The 16,491-nt window shown below is 42.8% G+C and overlaps 1 protein-coding gene across 1 annotated transcript in view; it reads left to right on the forward strand.

Moving 5' to 3' along the window:
* Positions 1 to 8,752: 8,752 nt before the first annotated feature.
* Positions 8,753 to 16,491, forward strand: part of LOC138604645 (SPRY domain-containing SOCS box protein 4-like) — a 53,860-nt gene continuing 46,121 nt past the window's right edge. The window contains exon 1 of the mRNA XM_069676600.1: positions 8,753 to 9,004. The gene's annotated coding sequence lies outside the window, so the exon portion shown is untranslated. The remainder of the gene's footprint in view (positions 9,005 to 16,491) is intronic.

A 16,491-nucleotide genomic window follows, 5' to 3' on the forward strand; every position in this document is an offset into this window, starting at 1 on the left:
AGAAGTGACAATATTTGATGAGAATAAGGAGATGCAACAAGGTTTTTTTTTTTTTACTTTATTTGTATCACAAAAGATTAAGCAATTATTAAGTATACAAAGACAAAACCATTTTTAAGAAACATTATTAAATCTTTTTGGCGGGGAAGAAATGTGAGCACCTGGTATTTTTCACAGATGTTTCTAAAGGAAGAAAAAAAACAAAAAAACAAAAAAAAACTATCAAGTAGAACAAATAAAAGAACCGATTGGGTCATAAAATAATTATCTTTTCCATTATCAACTAGTCTATTTTACGTTTACTCAGTTGCTTATTTTGTTATCTAGTTTAGCAAGTGTTGCAGTGTTAGAAAAGAAAAAAAGTCCAAAAGAGGCACGGGGTTTTATGCTAAGTTAAACAGTCATACTTCAGTCTATGCCCTAGGCTTATTCATTAACTGGCTAGCTAGCTAGTTAGTGAGCTAAGCTAAAACACGTGGCCTGGCGAGAACCTGATACCTGCTTACTGCTAAGGTCTAAATGAAATAGCCTCATACTAAAACTCAATTCACCTAAAAAGGTGGCAATGCCTGGCTGTTGTAACATGAATTAATTTAGTCTGCTGTAGAAGACATTTAACTTTCTGATAAAGCCACTGTCTGTAAGTCTTAATGATATGAAAATACATAAAGAAACATAACGTTTTAATCTTCTTTGCTGTACTAGAGCGGTTCATTACTCATTTTACTGCCAATGAGCTGAAGTAAATGATCAAGGCGAATGCCTTTGTGGCAGCAGAGGGGCCTTGGTTTATGAAGTTATTTACTTTTGAGTAAAGTTGTGCGCTAGATAGTGTACTCTGATGTGGTGATTGCAATTCATGTTTCAGAAACGGTTGGAGATTGATAGTTTTTAATTAAGAAAGGAAGAATTATAGAGAGAGAGACGTATTCGCTCCTCCTGGATCCTGCGTCCTGAGAGCGCTGGCAGGTGGCTTTAAAGTAGGTGTGTGTTCTGTCTATTGTGGGTTAGATGGCGGAGCGCAACAGTTTTCCGATCACATCGTCGATAAGTAAATCCTGTGTTTGATTATGCATAATTTTGTTGGAAAAGTCAACCGGAGTTTGTCGTTAATAAATGATGTTTTGATTATTGCATGCGATATCTCCGTGCGTGCTTTATGTACAAGTGTGTCGGTAACTCCTCCCCTAACCTCAGGTGGCTAACAGAAAAGTTTAAAAGCCATCTCAGAAACTGTATGTGAAATGTGCTTAAAACAATGGAGGAAACTGCATTTGATGAGCATCAGCTGGATGTGATTTGGTTTTTAACCACCAGGTGGTGCTGTTTACCTGCTTATCTCCTGCCGAGCACACCATCAGCTCAATGGAGCAGATTCTCAAAGATGACAGCCCGCTGCTGCCCCTTCTTTAGCCCAAAAGATGGGGGAGTGAAAAAAGGCCCACTACCAATTGTCTCACCGCACCTTACACACAGTTGTGACATAAAATGAGTCCGACAGCTGCGTGTAAATGTTGCCAACTATAGCACAGACTGATGGACGAAGGAAAGAATGAATAAAAGATGCCAGATGAATGATGCCATAGCTTCCTCTGAAAACACACTTACCTAATTCACAGCTCATTTTCTGGCCTGAACACCAGCATCACATCGTCACATTAGCTCCAGCCCAGGACCCGCCTGAGTCAGACGCCGCACGCTTTTACTTTGTGTCAGACTGAGAGGGAGGAGTGTGTTCCCAAAACATGCTCCACAATCTGCCAGCAACGCCACTGTTCTTGGAATAATACAAAGAGCCCGGGGCTGTTGGTAGTGCCTCACTTTTAAATTGAGCATCGGGGACACACTGTGGAACGACAGCTAGAAACCTGATGGAGCCTGTTAGTTTTATGACTGGCACCTTGTTTACCTCTGAACCGGAGTGGAAGGGAAACAAGGACAGAGAAAAGAGACGGACAAATGCTGTTTTCCATTTCCACCGTCTCTGATGAGCTCTTGGCTCTGTGTTGGGGTATTTTCTGTTGTTTGCCTTAATCCGTTAAAAAAAGAGAATCTGGGCACTAATCTGTATTTGGGTTGTGTGTAAAGATTAAAGTCTTTACATACATATCAAGCTTTTCATCTTCTTGCTTTGGCCTATTTTCTCTGTAGCCCTGCTTTGGCACATGCTTTCCAATTTCCACTTCCTCTGAAGTGATTTCTCATTTCTGAGGTCCTGTAGAGGGAGGCGGCATGCAGCGGGGGCTCTGGGGGGCACTCCAACTGTTTAGCAACAACATTGCAGGGGAATTTACTGGAGACAGATTAAAACATGAAATGGTCAAAAGTGATGCAGCAGAGGCAGAGATATCCTGACTTCTAGTCTCTATGGGTCAAACTCCAAAATCACTTTCTGCTACATTTCCCACAATGCTTCTGTTTAAACCTGCCAGCTGGTTATTAAAGATATAATAAGTAGGATTTTCCTGGAAAAATAAAATATAGACTTTTACAAATACTGCTTATCCTGTTAAGGTCGCGGGGGCTGCAGCCTATCAAAGCTGTCTCTGTCATGAACCGGGGACCAAAAGGAAGGACTCAATAGCAAACTCAGATTTCAGAATGGTTTAATGCCCGGCGAGGTTCGGTACACAAAATAAGCAGTCAGAATCAAGCAGAGGTATCCAAAAAACGTGGGGCGAAAAGGCAAAGGTAAAAGGCAAAACAGTGTCCAAATCGGAGGTCCAAACATGAGAGCTAGGAACAAAATGCTGGAAAGCGACACAAACTAACTGGCAACGACACAGGGGAAGACAGGGGGTAAACTACATGAGGTAATGAGGGTGATGAGACACAGCTGGGGAGAGCACAATCAGGAGCAGGTGAGCACACGACGGGGGAGGGGCAGGACACAGACCTGAAACAGAGACAGGGGTGAGTGATTTCAAATGACACAGGAGGAAAAAATAAAAGAAAACTTAACCTAACGGGCAGACATGACAGTCTCAGGTAAGAGGCTGTCAATCACAGGGCTGACACAAGCACTCACACTCACAAACACACCTACGGATAATTTTAACAAGCACGTCTTTTGACTGATGGAGGAAGCCGGAGTACCCGGAGGGAACCCACGCATGCATGGGGAGAACATGCAGACTCCACACAGAAGGGAGCCCCCTGCAGCTGAACCAGGAGGTGACAGCGCTAACCACTGCACTGTTGCAATGTTGCACAGCCACAAGAGACAATTCACAAATGCTTGATCATTCCGAGTGCTGTAACTTTGGGCCAATTGCAGTTTCACCCACTTGGCCCTACTCCTAGTTTTGGAGGTTTTGGAGGGCCCTTGTCTGGGTAGTGGTCCTTCAGAACGGAGCTACTGGTATTTGGGTTGAAATGATCACCTAGGAAATAGGACACCTCCAGTTGCGTCATATCTAACAACCTTCAAACAACATAAAAATAACCTCTGATACTTAATTGCTCTGACACTGTATGAATGATTTTTCTGGAATGTTTGTTATAATGATCCAATAACATTTCCTTTGCATTTACAGTCAACTAAAGCCGCTTTCAAACATGCACTGCACTCCTGAACATTACCCGGGTGGGCTGCATGTGTGCACGCAAACGGCCAAATTTTTGACCCCGACTTTACCCAGCTGACCGAGTATCATGTCGGAAGAAAGTCCAGGTCGGCCGATGTGTGACGAAGCAGGAAATACTCAGGAACATTCACGGCGTGCGAGTGACGGGGGAAGGAAGGGGGCGGGGGGAGTTATTGCATTGAACAATACATCACCCTATTTAAAGAAAGCTATACCGTAATTCCACCATACTTTAATCTGCTCACCTTATTTCTCCCCACACACCTTCACCTGCTGTAGCTGCACACAGGGAAAAATCTCCCGCTGTGAGGGACATGTGTGAAAGGGAAACTCTGGGTAATGTTGGTGTCAGAGGGTCCTGAAATTTTCAGGAGTGCATGTGTGAAAGGGGCTTATGACAGCTATTCCAAAAGTTTGGGCTGCGTCCCCCTGGTGGTGCATCAAGGTACTGCAGGTGGGCCACAAGAGGACTTATTTTTTGCTTTACAAATTACATTAATATATGGTTATGCTTTTTAATCCACCGCTCCTTTAAGTGTCTGAAAATCCTCTGTGCTGTTTGAAAGGCTATGACCTCTACGGCTCTGTCCTAGAATGATATGGGTCACACACAAGCCTACTGTATCCACAGCACAAGTGGAGAAGAGTCACAGGATAGTGTTCAGCATATATATACATATATCTGAATAGTGCCCTTTGTGACAACGATCCACATTTTATGTGTTAAATCTGCAGAGTTCCCCTATAAGCCATGCTTCACAGCAATCATTCTTTGTATCTCTTACAATGGGATCTTTCAATTATTGTTCTATGGGCTACAATAAGAGACAAATGTAACCAAAGAACCCCTTAACAGTATATAATGTCAGTCCTCATTGTAACCCCGACCAGCTATGGGAGGCTCAGTTGTGTCTAGAGACGGTTTCCTCCGGGTCACCGACTGGCCGAACACATGAACTTCAGAAGGAGTGAGAGCAGTCTGTGCGGCACATGGCTGTCTGTCTGCTGCAGGAACAGCCCACGGTGAAATACTAGCTCGGATTCATGAGCAGCTAGGCCAAAGACTCAGGAAAACCTCGCTCTTCTCTTGCTTCAGATATCTTCCGCTGCCCACACTGTCAGAGTGAGAAACAACTACTTAGGCATATGGCAAACATGCAGAAGGTTTCATGCACAACAAATCTGCAAGCATTAAGAAAATATCTTCGCTCTGCTTCTCTAGCTCAAATTCAACTTTCTTTTTCTCTCCCCTTTTTGGTGATTTAGGTCCTGAAGCTAAATCTGCACGCGTTCCCATTCATTAGTAGCTTAAGAGTCTAGTAAGACTCTCCAGCCATGAGGTTATGAACAGCTGAGTTTTAATTGTTATTACTGTACCACTCGTCATAAACAACAGGTGTTTGTATTGCAGCCACTGAAACCAACATAACTGGAAATAAAATCAATATCCAAGAGATAAAGCTTATACAGGCTCTTCATTTGATGGGAGTAGTAGACTAACAATGGGGCTAACCATGAACTGCATCACATAGGCACTGCAGTGCTTTGAGTTTGCAAATGTAAGCATGCTAACAGTGACAACGCTTATACACTGATGTAAAGCGTCTTAGTTAAGCATGCTATAAGCTGCTAATTAACACAAAACTTAAAGCACAGCTGATGAATTTGCCATCAGTCTTAAAAGTAATTCGTCTAAGGGTTAGGCTGAGATGTGCAAGTTTTATGACAATCCTTCTAATATTGATTGCGAAATTTTGCAATAATCTCATCTTTGTGGTGGTGCTCGAGGGCAAAGTCAGACAAATATCCATCCATCCATTATCTACACCGCTTATCCTGTTCAGGGTCGCAGGGGGGCTGGAGCCTATCCCAGCTGTCATTGGGCGAGAGGCGGGGTTACACCCTCGACTGATCACCAGTCAATCACATAGAGACAGACAACCTTTCACGTTTACACTCACATGTACCGGCAATTTAGTGTCACCAAACCCTAACGTCTTTAGACTGTGGAAGGAAGCTGAAGTACCAGAGGGAACTGACGCATGCAAACCAGGAAGCTTCTAGCTGTGGGGCGACAGCTCTAACCACTGCCCAGACAAGAATTTGTGCCAAAATGTTTTGCTTATCCTTTTAGCAGCTATTTCACTGGAATATTTAAATCCTAGACCGGCGTTTCCTGCTAGTGGAAAAGTAAAGGGTGGCATTCATCCTCCATGCAGCCCATCCACCATGAATGTCTGTAAAAGGTGAGAGGTTTCATTTTAATCCATCCAATAGTTGTTTAGCTATCTAAGTACCAAACTGGTTGGACCAAACAACCAGCTAACTACAAAAATATTTATCTAAGAGAAGAAACTATCCTTCTAAAAGCCGACAACATGCAGCATCCACTTCAAATAATAAGCTCTGAAGGTTTAAACTTTTGTAAACGAGTTTGATGACTTCGGACAGAAACTGTAATTGAAATGCATCCACAAAGAGCACACTTAACTTTGGTTCTGTTTGAACCCCCCACCCGCCGTGTTGGACTGTGAGAAGCACACTGCCTCGGGGGTGAATTCAGGGACATCTCTCTGTGGCACACACACACACACACACACACACACACACACACACACACACACACACAAATCACGTTCATATGGGAGAGAAAGTGAAGGGAAGTTCAGCCAAGTCGAGACAAAGTACTCCCCTTTATTTTCTAACAAGCTGGAATCCTCATGGTGATTCAGTGACATTGTTTGACTGTCAGTACACCATCCAATTATGACCGGCTTCACAAACAGTTCAGGGGGAGACGGAGGCCCACAGGATGAAGAAGTGACACGTGAGGATTGGCTGGGACAGACAGCCAGGGGTAAATGGAAGGAGAAATAGAGGGGTAGATGCAGCGGGAAGTGAGGCAGACGACATAATGAAAGGCAGAATGAAAACATCTGATGCAAAGTGTCTGTCGGAGGACATGGTGAGAACAGCCCAGGCGGCTTTCTCTGAAGTCTACACTAAAAGCAGGCAGACACATGCATCCTAACTTGCACACGCACACATACATACACAAACAAGAGAGATGCACAAAGCTGGCTCTCATACAACACCAAATCCATGGCATGCATGCACACAAACTCAGGCACACACAGCATGGCAGCCCTGAGTCATGTTGAGTGGAAAGTGTCTCTGTTTCGCCCAGATTAACTTTCTGAGTTTCTGAGTAACAGGCATTTTACTGGTTAGGACTGATTGAATTTAAAGAAAAGTACGATAAGCTACATAAGTTTCATATTTGTAGCTGAAGCCAGGAGAGTGTTAGCTTAGTTTAGCATGAAGGCGTGAAACAAACAGCTAGCCTGGCTCTACTAGCCTACTTTAGGGCCTGTGTCCACCAACGCCTATTTTCTTTACAAAACCAATGCAGCTCAACGTCCTAAGCGCAAAAACACCTCCGACAAGAAGGGGCGTGACTTCAGATATCTACTTTATCAGCAACATTGGTGGAGGAGAGGCGAATCTTTTCATTTTCTCAAGGGTACAGTTCCCAGATCTAGAGCTGCTGCAAATGCCACGACATGATTCCTTTCCATCTTTTTTATAATTTCTATGTACAATTTCCGAGAGTAAAAACAGATATTAAACATACAGGGCTAGTTAAAACAGTCTTAACTATCACTACCAAGGGAAGCGGAAGTGCCGCCCGACAACATTTGTAACCTAGCAACAGTAAGCGCTGGTGAGAAATTGAGGTCGTTGCAAAAAACGCCTTAAGTGGACACAGGCCCTATATCCAGTTTGTTATTCATATAAAAACGTTAGCATACAACCAATTTCTAGCCTAGCTAACATTTTGTTTACCTAGGAATTTAAACATCATATTGTGTAATAAAACAGAAATGTAAGCTAGAAAGCGGTTAAGAGCTAATGGTAGCTGTCTCACAGAAGCTCATGTATATATATATATATATATATATATATAGTAGCTCACAAATATGTTGTTTTGACTCTTAAAATGGTCCTATATTCCTCTTGTTTTTCACTATCCATAGTTTCAGTTGTTTATCATTCGATTAGTGGTGAAATTATGTATACATTATAACAATTTGTCAGAATTCTTTGTGCAACCTGGAATGAAGCAATATAACAAGCATTTGAGTGCCCCACTATGAGCATCACCTCAGAAGAAAATGGCAGTTGAATATGATGATGGTTACAGACCTCTGACCGCTAACAACCCTAGAGTCCAAGTAAACTAGATAGATAGACAGACAGACAGACAGATAGATAGATACTTTATTGATCCCGGCATTCAGTAGCTTACAAGACATATGAAATCACACATCTGTCAACCTGCCCATCACCCTTAAGCCTGTAAAAAAATATTAAAATTAGAGACAAAAATATACACTGCAACATTGAGTAGTGGTTGTATGGAGGTAGTGCAAATTTAAACATGATGAGCAGAGTTAGTGCAAAAACAGTACGGTGCAAATGTGCATTAAGATTTATAACCACTGAGCGTTAATTAGAAATAGAATATTTAAATATGGCATGAACAATAATCAACAACAAAATAAGGTAAAAGTTCGGCTACATTTAATGATTACATAATCATTATAATATTTCCAAGACATGTCTTGGTTATCATTATATTTATTTATATACTTTCATAGGAAGAGTAGGACATAGTATATGGAAATTAATGCACAAATCTTAACTTAATAAGCTTGTGCTTCAAGTGTGAGTACATAAACTGAGACAGCTCGTGATTATACTCAGAATAAAACTATGTAAGGTATGAAGTGGCCTCCACCCTGCGTCAAGTTTCTTAAAAGCTAGCATTTAACAGGAAGTTTAGTAATGATACATACAAAATAAAAGCATCAAAAACATCAGTGTATAGAAAAAAATAACTTCAACAATATAAATCACACGAGAACCTACAAAATATCCCTAAAAAATAATAATCAACGTCATACCTGCATATAAAATACAAAAAAACACTGAATATAAAAGTAGCATTTTCACAAAACTGTGTCTTGTTCGACGTCGTCATCGGAAAACGTGTCATTATTCTGGGTAACTTGACACCAGTCACCTTTTCTTGATCCCGATCCTTCAGCCAATCAGCGGCAGTCAGGGACACATGAACGGTGATAATATCCACGGAACAGGCTGCAGGCAGGAGGAACAAAGAAAGCCGCCCGTTGCGTGTGAAACGTCCTTTCACTTCGTTTACACGGACAAATATCGACTTCGCAGATGCTGTTTTTGCTTTTCTTTAAAGACTTTCCCATAATTATTAGATGTCATACTGTGTCATAAGTCGGGCTGGTTCGTTTCGCTGAGGAAAGAGGAAACTTGGCGTCGTGAGAGGTTTTTCGGGTGACCTTTTTGCCTTGGATACGCTGGCTGGAAGGTAACGCACGGTAAGTTTTTTTCCTCTTCCGTACCTCTTCAAACATGGAGCCGAAAACAACAGTAAAAGCACAGTGACTTTGTTATGTTGTCGTTTTGCTTTGCGAGAAGCAGAAAAACTCATGTCTCAAACTTTCCTCTTGAGTCTTCTGAGGTAACAGCGGCGTTAAATTCCCTCCACACCCCTGGCAGGACAACAGAGCTCTATCGAAACTCCAAAGAAAATGTTGTTATTTTAGTGCTTAGTTGCTCAGTGACAACAAACACAACAAAAGGAAGTTAATTGTGCGGCTTTTCTTACTATTTGATATCACCACTAAAATTCGGCACAACATTATTAGCTGTTCCAAGTCGCTTATTTTATTTATCAAAACAATCTAACTATTGTTTTGTTACGCACTAAACAGCCCGGACTGGTGCTGCAGCCGAATGCATGAGTCAATATATACAGTGTATATCTAGCCAGTAGCAGTATATACAAACTGAAATGCCTTGTTAGGAAGACATTCGTGCATTTCATCGAGTAAACATATTTTGTGTATCAAGATGAGTTTCAATGGTACAAAGCGTAATGTAAATAACTGGCAGAATTTGAATGGAGGCTTTGGATCGCCGTTTTTTTCATTGCAAGAGAGTTCTGTTCACGCCTGCTGTTGCAAACCAGTTAAAGAAAAACACCTCTATTTATGACTCATTCATGCATGAATCAAATGACAGTTTCCCAATGAATTTATTCGCGATGGAAGTGGGAAGATGAGTCTTACTTGGTCTCCTTGCCAGCATTTTAAGTTGCTTATATTTTTAGGAATCTTCAAACTAAACGGGATCAGTTTCTTTTTTCTCAAGCTTTTCTTCGACCAAGCAAAGGCTGACATTATTCCAGGTAAGCAAACAAGGCAGCATGATGCCCTAAAAAGCACTAGAAAGTGGACTGTTTGACTTCATTCAGCCCCCATTTGATTTGCAGTTTGCCTTCTATTCAAAGGCTAAATGTTTTGCCTGTAACCACACCATCTGCTTTGCCCTCCTGGGTATTGGCAGGCTACTGTCCAGATCAAGTGTTATGAGAAATCTGTGTGGGAGGACCACAACAGATGGCGAGATGGAGAACATGGAGGGCTGATGTGGTCGCTAGGCTCAGTGTTGTGGGTTTTGGTCTCTTTGTCAGTTGTGGTTGGTGCAATAAACAAGAACCAAATTTTATGTCAACAATTTCTCTCCATCACGGTTAGTATGAAAAATGGTTCGGGCCTTAATTAGGCTCCCTGCACTGTTGAAAGCCAGGTCATAGAGGAGCCATTGACCCCTGCACTCTATGTCCCACCATCTGGGATTTGACCCTGTGACCACTGTGACATCAGTTGACCTCCCTGTTACAGCGTGGGTGGGTGGCATAAACGTGCCCTGGTCCTCCGTATTTTAAGGTTGACAGTGGAGTTCTCTATCATGTTTAATTAATCCAGAGTGCTACTCACTCCTGGCCACTTAGGCTGGACCGGTGCTCTGACTAACCTGAACTCGTGCACTGTTTGCAGTTGATGACAACCCATTGACTTTAATGTTTTTGTGGCTGTTTTGATACTGGCTTTGTCTGCTTAGCGTTGCACCACAATCCCGTGTCCGAGCTTGTTCATGCGTGCTGACGATCAGATGGCTGGGCATTTTAAACATTTCCAGACGACTTCTTTGTAAGTGTCATGTCACAACTATGTTTCTTATTGTCCCACCTGAGGATGTTTGAGGCTGATTTATTATGACGGTGGTTGTTTGCGTTTAGTTTGAGCTGAACCTGCCGATCCTAAAAGGACAGCAGTGTGCTGTCTTTGCTAACGACGCAGATGTGTTGCTAGGGGAATAAAATGAGCAGGTTTTGATGTTCGCCCTGTTTCTGCGTCTGAGTTACCAAGGCCACAACCAGATGTGACGTCAATGATGGCTGACCTTTGGTAATCGTTTCCTATTTAAAAAAACGGATATATAAAAATGTATAATCAAATGGTTTTTAGTTTCTGAGCATAATGATATAATAATAATAGGAGTGAACACAGTAAGCAGCAGCAGAATAGAGCCTAAATGTGACAGATAGGCTTATAGAAATACAACTGTGCAAGCATTTTAAGTGAATTAATTGATCTGATGGGTTATAGATGCACATTTAAATGGAATTAGTTATATACACAAGAGGACAGAGGAGTTATTAAAGGATATAGAAAAGCCACACATTTGTGTGTAGGAATTCACCAGGATGCAGGAGATGAAGAGTTTGATGCTCCAGGGGAAGGACACCTCCCCTGTGCCGTTGTTCATCTCACTGCATGGAGCAGTCGATTCACTGGCATCGACCAACCAGCTGTTGCTTTAGTGTTGTTGGTTTTTCCCTTAAACTAAGCTTGTAGATCTATATATGTGCTAGCTATAGGCTAACATGTAATAAGTTTCCTACTTTTGGGGATGTGTGCCGCATCATGCGCTGCATATTTTCCTGCTTTAACGTGACTGAAAAAAAGCTCCGCACCCAGAAACAAGCTAGAGGCTGTCCAGCTGGAAGCCCTTCCTGACATCTTGTATCCACCAAAGAGCAGACGAGAGGCGCAGGTTTTCATTTGAAACCGGTTTGTTGAGTGTTTCTGCCAGTTTAAATCATCAGGTTTATTTGTTTTTGAAGAGGAAGAGACCTCTGAGGATAATTCAGCAAATACAATCAACTGTGGGTCTTCTCCTCTTATGATTGGAATTGTGGACATTTAGGGAACAGCAATAAGTTTTTCATTTCTAATATGGGAAAGGAGTTCAAAACCACGGGCATGTCTGTGAAGTGCATGTCAGACAGGTTCCCTTTTACACTGTCAATCTAAACTCTAAACACTTGTCATCGCTCTATCCACCATGACAGTCTAAATGTATCTGCTGGAACAAATGCTACTTTGTTCCCTTGCAATGTAAGAGGCCATTACAGGGGAGTAGTGCCCTATTGACCCATCTTTACTAAAGCCTTAGAGACACCGGGTTTGTGCAGCACGTAACAATATAAACGTTAGAAAATCAAATAATTACGTATTGGCTGATGTTAATTTTTAAGTCAAACACATAGCATAAGCATAAACAGTTAAAGGTATAATAAGTAGGATTTTCCTCGAAAAATAAAATATAGACTTTTACAAATATAATATAATATAAATCATCACTTATGGGCCTCTATACATGTGTGTTGGTGAGTGTGTGTCCAGACCCTTGTGAGATCCTTCCCTCTGCATCTATTCAGAATGGGACGTTTTCAGGGGGGGCGCTGTCGTGGTTCCCTGAGCCAATCACAGCGTATAGGTGAGTGTGGGAGTGGTTCAAATTAGCAACTGGGCCCCAGTCAGACCGGTGAACATGGCGGAAAGAGCGATGCAGAGTTGGCTTTCTTTCTGTTGGACAGGTAGGTGCCTCAAACCGGGTAGGACCAGCTAACCGGCGGTTAGCACGCTTGCGCAAACGTAACCGTGATGCTGTCGGTGTTAGTTCGGCGTGGTGGGCGTGTTCTCACACGAGAGCCCAGGAGGAGACACGGATCAGACACGTGTCCGGTGAGCGAGGGCTAGCGCCGTCTGACTGACCAGAACCGCAGCCCAGGCTGAACGCGCCGGACACAGATCCTGTGGGATCCAGGCATGTCTTAGAGATTGGCATTCATCATCTCCATTCAGTCAGCTGCAGTAGCCTGACAGGGAAACCTTGTACTGTTGCTGGTACCTGGAAATGCAACTAATGGCTCACATCATTGTCGGGATAGTTGGTGAATTAATTCTGACAGGAGCTCAGAAATGCCTGCTGTGCTCCTCCATGGCCCCTCCTGTGTCAAGTAGCAAATCAGCTCTAATGACAGCTGAGGGTGACACCCAGGTAACGACGGCTTATTGTCCCCTTCAGTCTTCTGCTGTCCACATAAACAAAGTCCTGACATTGATCACGAAAATGAGCTTCAGGCGTGCTCTGCTTCCTTGGCTCTGGATGTGGGCAGGAGATCCATGATTCACAGCACTTGTTTGTCAAGTTTTTTCCCCCAAGAACTGCAGTTCTCTATCACACACTCTTACATGGCTAATCTGTTGTTCTCTAAGCAAAGCAGCATATTTCTTTAGTTTTTTATATAGTTTGTAGTAAGAGCACAATAGACTAGATATTTAACCTTTCCTCCCACATTGCTCCTGTTGTTTTGGCATTTTAATGTGGACAGCTTTTCCACAAAAACATTGCGGTGCTGGATATTACTCAGAGCTGCAGCTTAAAGTGCTTGTAGACACTTGTTTGATGACATTTTTTAAACATTAATTTGCGACAGCCATCCATAGCTAGCACTACAAACAATATACATCCAATTTACTAAAGCATGGGTGGATAAAAGGCGTTGTTTTGAATCATCAGTTGTGTTGTCATTCACAAAGTTTGAACTGTGAGCCAAAAACGGACGAAACAGTTTGATATAAAATTCTCTGACACTCGCAAAGCTGTTGTTACTTTGTTACACTAGCTCAGGTCTATCTAATATCCTTTATTCAGTTGATTGATGAAGTTAAAATGATGGTGAAGTGTGTTGAAACACCAAGAAAGTTGCCTGCAGGAAATGTTTTAATGTCTGGCTGACAGCTGTCGCTTGTAGCAAATGCAGATAAACATAATTCCTGTTGGCAAAACATAAGACTCATGTAGGCTAATTTAGAAGTTTGAGGAGGCACTGAAGTTATATAAATAGAAAAGATTAACATAAATATTAACAAGCTCTCCTTACTAATAGCTAGACAACACTCACGGTGGGTTTGCCTTTTCTGGCGGTCCATCATCCAGAATCACGCCTGTGTGTTTTCTCTGCAGGTGCTCGCGCATAGCACAGAAACTTTGCACAGGGTACAAGCCACCTTTTTGTTTTGTGATAGTTTGAAGTTCTCCCATACTTTCGAAGAAGCCCTGGGCCTTTTGGAAACATTCACTCTGAACCGAGTCGGACTCTACTTCTGTCGCCTTCATTTTCTAAACGTGCATTGTGTTGACTGGAGCTGCTCAGCTGACCGATGAGTCGAGCCAAAAAAGCGACTGACGTCATGATGCAAGAAAAACAATGAAAGGCCCTGCGTCGCGCGGCGCTGGTGTGCCTCGGTTGGTGGAGCGGGCGCCCCGTGTGCAGAGGCTGCAGTCCTCCACTCACTGATTGTGGCTTCGGCTCCCGGTCTCGTTTGGTGCATGTCGTCCTCCACTGTCTGCTCGCAGCATTTCCTGTCCTCTCTTCAGCTGCCCTATCGAGTAAAGGCAAAAGCCCAAAAACCTTGCATCGGTTAAAATTATTGATGACGCATTTTCAGCGTTGACGTCATCGATTACGTCGACTACTCACGGCAGCCCTACATTCCACTGACAGACCTCAAGTTGGGTTCAGTCCAAACTGACTAAAACAAAACCAGCGACTCCTGACCACAGAGAAGCTGCATCTTGTTTGGGAAATGATTTAAACCCTCTCCTTTGTCTGTTAAAATTGTTGGCAAAATGTACGTTATTTTCTGCAGATCAATTTAATGATGGATTTTCTTCTATCCTGAGCATTTCACAAATTCACATGCTGTTCCCACTTGGCTGCATGTTGTTACACCCTGATATGATCAGTATGCAACATTAGACTCATTTTAAGCTGAGTGAAGTCTGACGATGTAAAGCCGAGCCTGACAAGTTGAATTTGATTTCTTAAACGGCCACTTGCAACAGGAGTTTATATGCTCATGAATCCCAGCTGCCTCATCTCAGGAGCTGTTTTTCCTCCTTTGAGAAGTCTCCCATCCCGTGTCTTCTCAGAGGATCGACACAAAGTGGTTTATCCTTTGCGGGATTCCACTAAAGTTAAAGCATGTGTGATAACTGTCCGGGCATCCTGCTACATTATGCACCCAGTCATTCCCCACTTCGCCACACTCGCTCTCTTCCTCACACACACACACACAGCAGAGCGGTGAAGCTGTTTCAGCAGAGGGGCACTGTAGCCAGCGTGTCTGATGCTGACTCAGTAGAATGTTAATGTTGTGAAATCCCATTAAGAGCAATCCGGTGCTGAGCAGGACCACGCCTGGGCTTTACGGGACAGCAGGTCGTTTTAAAAGGCCAGCAGTGCCCTCGTGTTTGCACTGTGGGTAATAGAATCTAATCACTTGAGTGGCTCACGCTGAATTAAATTGCTCTGTTAAATCGCTGCCACTCATGTTTAGTTGCTCCTGAAGGCTATTTAAATGATTTTGGATGAGTGTCACCGTTTGGGAATAATTGCATTTAGAGAGCCGCAGCTGCACTTAACAAATACTGCAGGTTTTGACCTATTGTTTCTGTACGTGCGGAGAAACGAGGCAAACAAATCCCCCAATAGTTTTCATTAGTGCGTCCTGATGAGGTTGATTGAACAGCTGCAGGAAATACATGCAATGCATTTCCCATTAAGTTCACTAAGTGGCGGGTAGCAGGGAGGTAATTTGTGTGTTTTTGTTCTGGATCTTAAATAATGCAGTGAAGCTTTAACTGCACACCCTGTCATCTGTATGGTGTCCAGGTTAACAGAATAGGTTGTTGCTATGTCAGCCAGTCTTGCCTGTCACTGCTGGGTGAGTGACATCTGCTGAGGACTGCATTCTCACCCAGCTCCTCGGGCAGATGACGGATGTTCCTCCCTATGGGGAGAGAGAGGGCTGTACCACACTGCTGTTTATCTTTCGAATCGAGAGAAGGATGTGGTGTAAAGCGCTCCTCCTGGAAGAAGCTTCCACCCACATGTTTCTATACTGGTACATGGAAGCTCTGCATTGTTCGCAGCAATGAGCTACTTACCCCTGTGAATGAAAACAACTCTATGTTCAGTAGGTGCTCAACACTCTACTTAACATGGCGTTATGATAGAGATTGTTGTCTCAGTAGCAGAAAGCTTTGTGTCAAACCTTTTGGATGCCTTCCAGGAGAAACTTCCAGCAAAGTCAAACGGCATATTTAGAGACAAAGAGCATTATAGTGGAGTCGTCAATAGCAGGGGCAAGTGGAGGGTTTCCAGTGCAGATTAGCTTTGCAGAGCTGTAGTGATCGCCTTAATAAGGTATCACACTCTCAGGCATTTAATTAATTAAGGTTAAGAAAGTCTCATGTAGCTGAAGCCATTATCCCAGGCTCTTAGGGTTAGAGAGATTAGATGCTTTGCAATGGTACTGATAATAAAAACATTGTCAGAGCATAAGATTATTTTTTCTAAATTGCTTCATAGGGATGCACGATAGTATCAGCACATTATCGGTATCTGCAGGTTATTGCATGAAAATGACGCATCGGCATCAGCCGATGTGTCATTTTTCTGCGGATATTTTCTGCCGATAAAACGACGCTAAAAAAGCTTGACGTTATGCTACAACATTAACTCGGCACGAGCACTGCCTGCGCAAAGTTATTAACAATATACAAATAAAGGCAGAAACTCCAGCCAATGAATAGAAGTTACACA

The sequence above is a fragment of the Semicossyphus pulcher genome, unplaced genomic scaffold, assembly GCF_022749685.1.
Source record: "Semicossyphus pulcher isolate SPU_LCO1_2020_fin unplaced genomic scaffold, fSemPul1.0.p SCAF_26, whole genome shotgun sequence".
Taxonomy (NCBI): domain Eukaryota; kingdom Metazoa; phylum Chordata; class Actinopteri; order Labriformes; family Labridae; genus Semicossyphus; species Semicossyphus pulcher.